The following is a 9,553-nucleotide window of genomic DNA, read 5'->3' on the forward strand; positions in this document are numbered from 1 at the left end:
ATGCCAGAAATTATGGTATGTACAGGCAGACATATGTAATTATATATACATTCATATGTAATTTTTAATTGAGAAAAATGTTTTTGTCCATCATGACCCTGAACCCTTTCTTCAGCTTGATTACTTATAGTGGTGCAAATATTACTTACTGGACACCTCATTTCACATCTGGAATGTATGTAAAACTGTTTCAGAATCAATTATGTAAATCTCTCCTTTACTTTAAAGAATGAACCAAGGGCAACCCCCTCAGGTCCCCTCCCATTGTGGGAGCTTTTCTCTCTTCTCAATAAATCCTGCTTTGGAAAGAAAAAAAAAAAGAAAGAAATGATCCAGAAGGTTACATAGAGATTCTTATCAATTACTCTTGAACTTTTTAATGGAAACAAAATGGTAAAAGAAGTGTTCTTAGAACTTTATTAAAAATATGCTATTCTTTTTTCTTCTAAGGAGAATTTAGAAACAGTTAAGAATCTTTGTTAATTTCTGGTATAAGACATTTGATAAAGATGGCACTGGAGAAGGAAGGAGCCCAACTGTGTTCAACTTCTCCTTTTCTCTTTCTGTGTCTATGGTATGTGCTCTTGGTACTCTGGTCGAGTGTCACTCTATAAAAAAGATACCTGCACACGTATGTTTATCGCAGCATTGTTCACAATAGCAAGAACCTGGAAACAACCATGCTGCCCATCAAAAGAGGACTGGATTAAAAAAATGTGGTACATATACACGATGGATACTACGCAGCCATAAAAAGACAAAATCATGAATTTCGCTGCAACCTGGATGGAACTAGAGTGTATAATACTGAGTGACCTCTCACAAAAACAAAAAATCCGAATACCACATGTTCTCACTCATATAATGGACCTTGAACATCCAATGCAATACTACGAGAAAATGACTGATGGTACTGGGAAACTATGGGGGGGAGGGGGATGGGATTAACAGTAGCAAATATCTGTCGGGGGATGGGAAAACACTTCTTATCTACAGGGTGCCTGAATGAAACGTCATTGTACACCTAACCCTTAACTGTACCCCACAAAACCATAATAAAAAATACTGATTAATGAAAAAAAAAAAAAAAAAGAAAGAAAATGAAAGCAGCACTTGGGAAGAAAGCCTCCCTCCTTGGCATCTGACAGTGTAAATGAGTCTCTGTCATGGCACTTAAGGACACCCTTCCTCTTAGAAAATCACGTTTTGGCTGGGCTCGGTGGCTCATCCTGTAATCCCATGCTTTGGGAAGGTGAGGTGAGTGAACTGCTTGAGCCCGCGGGTTCGAGACCCACCTGGGCAACTTACTGAGACCTCATCTCTACAATAAATCAAAAAATTAGCTGGGCGTGGTAGCGCGCCTGTCGTTCGAGCTACTTGGAAGGCTGAGTGGAAGGATTGCCGGAGCCCATCAGGTCAAGGCTGTGGTGGCCGGGAGCAGCCACTGCACTCCAGTCTGGGCGATAGAGTGAGACTCCAACTCAAAAAAAATAAATAAATAAAAGAAAATCAAGTTTTCACAGCAAGTTTAATAAATTAAAAAAGAAACAGAAAGCAACTGGTGAGCAAACTGTGAACCTACTTCAAGTTCTCTTGTAAAGTAACATGTAAGGGGTTACATGTGAGTCAGAGTATTCACAAGCTTGTGACACACTCCTCAGGCTTGGAACCAGCTGTCACGTTTAGCAAGTCCAGCAGAGTCATCTTTACAGTGTGAGCTTTTCTGAGCATTAATGAAGTTCCATATGGAACAGCAAAGCAGCACCTGGGACAGCAGCTGGCTCTCACAACCCACCCTTTAAGGAATAATCAGAGGTCAGTCTCCAGACTTTGGTCCCTTCTGCTGTGCACCTAAGAAAACCGTCATGTGGCTGGAACTGGCCTGCCTCAATCTCTGATTGTGGAGATGAGAAAGTCTGGTTTCTGGAAATTATATAAATCGAGTCAGAAAATGTGGCAAAAACACAAATACTCAGTGTCCTAAAATTTGTCACAATCACCTCATGTTGCAAATAAAATGATGACATTATGTTCAAGAGTTCAAAAACCTCTTGCTTAATTTGTCACACCTCTTTGCACAAAGTGCTGTACTGTCTGGCTAGATTCTTTGGTAGGACAGCTTTCACCTATTCCAATTTTTTTAAAGAAAGGAACTGAAGAGCCTCATTGCATGTCAAAGCTGATCTGTGACCCATCCCAGCGCACCTGTGCTAGGTGGCACACCAGAGGCAGCTCGGTGTGGGCTTGGTTCCTCACACCTTCAGCCTTGTGTGTGGGGGAGAAGGAACACAACTACCCCCTTCAGTCCTGTGTGAGGGTCTCGCAGCCCATCGGAGCTGCTTCAATTCGACAGGGAAGAATCATCTGAAAAGCCGGGGCACAGTTTTCTTAGCTAGATAGAAAAATGCCTTGAAAGTAGCAGAGAGGTCAACCCTCATGAAGTATAAGGCAGGTGAGAGGCTGCAAGGCCAGGAGCAGTGGGGTCACAAGCTGCACCCTTGCCCGGTCTTTGCCTGAGGACAGTTGTCACAAGACCGTGGGATGTTCGAACGAGACATGCACAACCCATGCCAACACCCACAGGACTGTGCACACCGTCTGTTATGAGCAGAGCAGAGTCATGCAGATGGGCGTCGCAAGGAAAGGTGGCGGAACACTACAGTCAAGTGTGTGCACCAGCAGCAGTCCGGGAAGTATGGGCTGTCCCTGCCGCATCTTTGCACCCAACAGTGACCGTTCTCACCTGGCACTATGCCAAGTACAGCTGTCCAGCATGGCAGGAGGGACCTGCAGGCACATTCTCCAGCTCTCAGTCCATGCTTGCCAGAGAGTGGAGCGGTGGGGGCAGTGGGTCCGCTGGTGGTGCCAACTTGCCGCGACACCATGGCGTTGTCTGACTTGCAGGTGGGGGTCTGCAGAGGTACTCTCCTGCACAGTATCCTGGACTACGGCCAGGCTGTGGATATGGCCGTTCTCTGTGAAAGACAGCAGTTTATCTACAAGCTTGGACACCGCGCACTCTTCATCCAGCTGCTCTTTCTTGTGGTTGTCGTCAATCTTGGGTGAGCCGTCTACAATGACAAGGAAAGACTTCCATGGAGTGATCTTGTCCTGGATCTGTGTGGACCTTGATGTGCTGGTACAGCGAGTGCAAACGTCCAGAAGCAGACCTCACACTTGAAGGGCTTGGAGCCCGTGTGTATCCTGTTGTGTTTCAGGGTCTCCTTGGAGGCGAGGCTCTTGCCACATGTTTCATACATAAAAGATCTTTCACCTGTGTGACACCACTTGTGGTAAGTCAGCATATGGTTCTGAGTGAATCTTGCACCACACTCATCACAGACAAAAGGCAGCGCCATCTTGGAGCTCAGGCCCTTGCCACACTGGCCACAGTGGTGGCGCTCGCTGCCGCCCTCATGCACCTGCAACTCGTGGCGCTTCACGTCCTTCTTGGGCTTGAACTTCCCACACAGCTCACACGGGAAGTGGCACTCGCTGCTGTGCACATGGCGCTGGTGACTCTTGAGGTTGCAGCGGTTGGCGAAGGTCTGGCCGCATGTGTCACAGAGGTACACCTCGTCAGCCACCACGCAGTGGTGTGGCTAACTGCGCTTTCGGAAGCTCTTCTCCTACGGGAATGCCTTGGTGCACACTGTGCACTTGAAGCTGCCCTGCCTCCTACCCGTCTCACCAGCCTCCTCTTCCTTGTGCTCCTCCTCCTCCTTCTCCTCAGGCCCTGCCCTCTGCAGTGTCACCTCCCCCTGGGCACCCAGCTGGCCCTCCGGGCTGGCAGCCTGCTCCGCAGCGCCCACCAACCGGGCTCTGGGTCTGTGGGCACCTGCAGGTCCCCTTGGTGGGCTCCACACTCTTCTCCTGCTCTCGGAGCCTCCTCATGTACTTCTTCTTGGGGATCTCCATAAAGACCTTCCTTCCTACCAGCCTTCCACTGGTCCTCTGGATTTTCAGGTACGGAAGCTGGCGGCCTCCTCCTTCTGGTCCAGTTTCTCCCTGGACTTCCTCGGGAGCACATCTGATAACATGCCATCACTGGCCTTCTCCACCAGGCAGTCTGAGGTGTCCTCAAGGTTGTTGGGGTGAGGGCTGTCCACAGCTATGCCTGCCCTGGGACTGGTGCCACACTGACGAGAGAGCCGCTGCTGGCCTCTGCTTTGTGGGCCTCAGAGAAATTCTGCAGCTCCAAGCACCGGCTCCAACATCTGTTTCTGGAAACATGTTTCTAATAGGTCCAGACACTTGAGATTTTCAGCTGTCTCCAGCATCCGCTGCACCTGGTCTTCCTCCACCTGCACCTTTGTGGTATAGATGAACTCCAGAAACAAAGTGAAGTCGACTACCTGCACCTCGTGGAGGCAGATGCTTGTCCTGGCGCCATCTGTGCTCTTCTCAATGAGGAACATCTTCACTCGCTGGTGGCTGCCAGCATGGCCTTGTGAGCCATGAAGTCCTCATGCATGCCCTAGGACTCCACGCTGACTGTGACATTGCACAGGTGGCCCAGCAGGTGGAGTTTGTGCAGCTCGTGCAACAGGTGCAGCAGGGAAGACTTGGACTCCATCAGATGGCCCTGCTCTCCATCTTTCTTCTTTCTGGAGCAGCCTCCCAGACGGCGCCCAGCTGCCGTTGCTGCCCTGACAGTCACATTCCTATACACCAACAATAAACAAACAGAAATCCAAATAAAAAGCACAATCCCACTCACAACAGCCAGAAGAAAAATCAAATACCTTGGCATCTTCTCAACCAGAGATAGGAAAGACCTTTACAATGAAAATTTCAAAACACTGCTCAAAGAAATCAAAGATGACAAAAACAAGTAGAAATATATTCCATGCTCATGGACTGGAAGACTCAAAATTGTTAAGATGTTCATCCTACCCAAGGCAATCTACAGATTTAATGCAATACCCATTAAATTACCAGCCACATTCTTCTCAGACCTGGAAACAACAATATAGGAATTCATATGGAAACATAAAAGACCACAAACAGCCAAAACAATCCTCAGCCAAAAAACAAAAACAAAAAAACAAAAACAGACTGGGCGGTATCACACTCCTAGACTTTAAACTCTATTATAAAGCTACAATAATCAAAATAGTCTGGTATTGGTACAAGAACAGGCATACAGACCAATGGAACAGGATAGAGATTCCAGAAGCAAAACCTCAATTTCTCAACCAACTCATCTTCAACAAAGCCTCCACAACCAACCACTGGGAAGAGGAGAACCTATTCAGTAAATGGTGCTGGGAAAGCTGGCTGACCACATGCAGAAGATTAAAACAAGATCCTCACCTATCAACATACACAAATATTAACTCTAAATGGATCAAAGACCTAAATGTAAAACTTCAAACTATAAGAACCCTAAAAAATGCAGAAGACACCCTTATGGAAATTGGAACTGACAACCAATTCCTGATCAAAACCCCAAGTGCCCATGCCATAAGAGATATGATAGACAAGTGGGACCCCATCAAACTCACAAGCTTCTGCAAAGCAAAAGAAACTATCAAGAGAGCAGAAAGACAGCCTATGGACTGGGAAAAAATATCTGCCAACTGTATGTCTGACAAAGGCCTAATATCTAGGATCTATAAGGAACTCAAATGTGCCGGAAAGAAAAAAAAAACAGCTTTATTTCAAAGTAGGCAAAATATAGGAATAGACCCCTTCTCAAAAGAAGCCATACAAGCAGCCAACAGACACATGAAAAAAAGCTCAGCCTCACCAGTTATCAAAGAAATGCAAATTAAAACTACACTGAGATACCATCTAACTCCAGTCAGGATGGTTATCATCAATAAGTCAAACAATAACAGATGTCAGAGAGGATGCAGCAAAAAGCGAACACTTCCACACTGTTGGTGGGAGTGTAAATTAGTGCATCCTCTGTGAAAAATAGTGTGGCAATTACTAGCAGATCTAAAAATCACCTTCCATACAATCCCACAACCCCCCAACTGGAATAGACCTGGAAGAACTCAAATCACTCTATAAAATAGATACCTGAACATGTATGTTTATAACAGCATTGTTCATAGTAATAAGAACATGGAACCAACCACGCTGCCCAATAAAAGTGGACTGGATTTAAAAAAATGGTACATATACATGATTGAATATTACGCAGCCATAAAGAAGAACAAAACCATTAACTTCACAGCAACCTGTATGGACTTAGAGTCCATAATACTGAGTGATCTTTCACAGAAACAAAGAACTTAGTATCACAAGTTCTCACTCGTAAGCGGACCTTGACAATTATCGTAATACCATATGAAAAGGATTGGCAGTAGCAGGAAACTGTGGTGGGTGGGGGGTGGGAGGAGGATTGGCACTAGTGGAAATCTGCCTGGGCAAGGGGGGCACACCTCAACAAGAGTACATGTATAATGAACATTTGTATATCTAACCCTGAATTGTACCCCACATCTTTAAAATAAAAAAAATTAGAAGTTAAAAAAATAAATTCCATACCAGTTGACAACTGTACATAGGATTCCATAAAAAATGTTTCCTACTTATTAGACTTATTTGCAACGAGATATTCAAATATCTTATTATGCCTAAATGGTTACGTTTCAATGATAATAAAACAAGCATTAAGTGTTTACAATACATCAGGTATATTCTAGATGTTTTGCATATATTATTTCACACAACAAGATAACTTTAGGAGGAAATGTGCATTGCACCTTCTTTATAGGCGAGAAACATCAAGGTTCAAAATGCCAAGTAACAAGTCTAAGCTCAGATTTAATAATCAGAAAAGTGAGGATTGAAATGTAGAGCAGATGGATTCCAAAGCTTATGCTTTTTTTTTTTTTTTTTTTTGAGTTGGCGACTCACTCTGTGACCCAGGCTGGAGTGCAGTGGAACACTCATGGCCACCTCAGCGTTGTTGACCTGCTGGTCTTGGGCAATCCTTCCACCTCAGTCTTCCAAGTAGCCAGAACTAATGGTGCACGCTACCATGCGCGGCTAATTTTTTGATACATTATAGAGATGAGGTCTCTCCAAGTTGCCTAGACTGTTCTAGAACTCGTGGGCTCAGGCAATCCCCTCACCTCAGTCTCTCAAAGTGCCGGGATTACAGGCTTGAGCCACCATGCCGAGCCAGCTTATGCTTTTAATCACTACAATAAAGCTATCAAAAATAAACAATAAGCCCATACTTCTGTGGAAAGAGTACTTGAAATTAAATACCGACATTTCCTTTTAAATTTTATGTTTGCCAGTTCTCTCTGGCATCCTACCAAACCTTGCAATCAATTAAAAATAATGAAGACTTATAGCATACAAATCAAATTTTTTTCATTTTAATATTTTCTGAAGTACCTTTTTAGCATTTGAACTGATGACAAGTATTTCATAGAAAAACCTTTTCCCTGAAAATTAAAAGATGTTTTTTAGATGCCGAATAATGCTTCCCATTAATCCTGGTTTAGTAACTTGAAGTGCACAGTGAAAATATCTGAAAAGGCTGTGTTAACAGGAGTAAGAAATCCAGAGTGAAGACTTCAGCAGAGAAGGTCAAGAATCACATGTAGGGCAAGAATCACACATAGGGGAAGCATGTGAGTCCTTCCTTCTTTGAAAAATAAGCTGGGCTTGGATCAAGAGAAGGCAATGAGGACCCACCCAATGGTTCTGGATAAGAACACAGCCTAAGTCCTGCTTTAGGAAAATTAATCTGGCGGTGCTATAAAAGATGGATCGGGAAAGAAAAGCACCAGAGCCGTAGGGCAAATGCAGAAAACCCAGAGGCAGAGCACACTATCATTCAGGGAGAGAAGAAAAACCATGTTTTCCACAATTAAATTGTTGTATCATAAAAACCATTTTAATTTTATTCTATGGTGGGGCTCCAAAGAGGCAGCCAAGAAACAACTGTAGTCAAGCTCATCAAAATGAAAATTTAATGTTAAACCCTATTGCTCACTGGCAGAGTAAACACCCCAGCCAGAGGATTCAGAATGATTTTCAAAGCCATAAAGTAGTAAGGAACCATTGCAGATTTTTGAGGTCATGTCTTAAAAAAAATTTTTTTTTTAAATCAACTGAACTGTGTACCTGCTTAAGTCAAAATAAGTTTCACAAAAATTGTCTAGAAATAAAATCTAATATAACCACTTAAGATAGTCTAGAATAGGCCACTAATAGAAATACTACATTAAAGAATTCACGAGGACTTCCGGCAAGATGGCGACGGGGCAACCTGGTCTGCAAAGAAGAAACCCTCTGCAAAGAAGAACTGCAGTGGGTCTCTGGCTCTCACCCCAGGGGCTGCGGACCCCAAAATTACAGCCTGCTCTTCATACGGAGCTTGGCCGTTGCCACTGCTGGGGCATCACAGCGGACTGGACAGCCACCAGCAGCGCAGATGCTGCTGCCACCACTGCCGCAGCCGCTGCAGACATCGCCGGTGGCACATCGAACCACCCGGGCCGGAGGCAATCCACGACTTCAGTCCTTGAAGCCCCTTCAGGGAAGATCTGCTGGGATCGCTGCCACCTCTCCCGCGACCAAGACATCCTGCCCACCGTGAGTCCCCTGCCTGTGCCCTGAGGCAGGCAACCATCTCTAGTCTCTGTCGGTTCCTGTCCAGCCCCACCCACTCTGGGACAAGCAGCTGAGATAGCACCACCTGCTGGCAATTCAAGGTAAAAACACCAAAACGGGAGAAACAAGCTTGAAAAAGTCATAGGCCAGAGTGGTGAACGGAGGGTGATCTGAACTGCCCTTCATGGCAGACCAGGGGCAACTGACCCTAACTGCAAACTAATTTACCAGCTTGAAAAGAAAACTAGAAATCAGACCTGAAAGAACATTGGACTTAAACGAAATGTCTCAGAGTGTGCTTCATTGATTCTGTTAGTTTAATGACTTAATTCTATTCCTACTGTATTGTTCCTTTTTTTTTTCCTCCCTCTTCCTTTTCTTCTCTCTGTAAACCATATCTTTGTATACAGGAACAGCACACCAATAAGGTGGTTGATTAGCTTGTATGTTAGCATCACTATATGTTTTATTTATTTATTTTTTTGTATGGGAATTGGTTCGTCAGTAGCTGTGGTCTATTGTTTTTATCTGTTTCAGTATAGGTCTCTCTCTCCATTTGTTGGCACACGTTTGTTTCTCCCCTTAATCCTCTATCTCTCCACCCCCCTCTTCAACCCACTGTCTGCTCCATTCTCTTCCCTCTGCTAACCACATTTTATTTCAGGGAGTAAACCTATAGCCCCACTGCATGGACAGATTCCAAAGCAGTGGGAAGTGGGTTCCAGATTATCCACACACCTGTCAGCGAATACCAGGACCTGCAGATAGATTTTGAATCACAACTCCCCACTTAAGTAAATCTCAAAACTGCAAAAAGGACCACCCCCAACCTACAGTGCAACTCCAGAATTGAACAAAGTAAGAGGGCATAAATAAAGAGTAGGAGATTGAACAAACAGAAGTAAAACCAATCCCTTTACCCCTGAATAACAGAATTAAAGAAGATGGTGACATGGAGGGAAGGAAG

At 44.6% G+C, this 9,553-nt stretch overlaps 1 pseudogene; it reads right to left on the reverse strand.

Annotated features, from left to right (window-relative positions):
- Positions 1-2,618: 2,618 nt before the first annotated feature.
- On the reverse strand, positions 2,619-4,576 carry LOC103254420 (annotated as a pseudogene).
- Positions 4,577-9,553: the final 4,977 nt, after the last annotated feature.

Source organism: Carlito syrichta, unplaced genomic scaffold, assembly GCF_000164805.1.
Source record: "Carlito syrichta isolate Samal-C Ts95f unplaced genomic scaffold, Tarsius_syrichta-2.0.1 Scaffold279554, whole genome shotgun sequence".
Taxonomy (NCBI): Eukaryota; Metazoa; Chordata; class Mammalia; order Primates; family Tarsiidae; genus Carlito; species Carlito syrichta.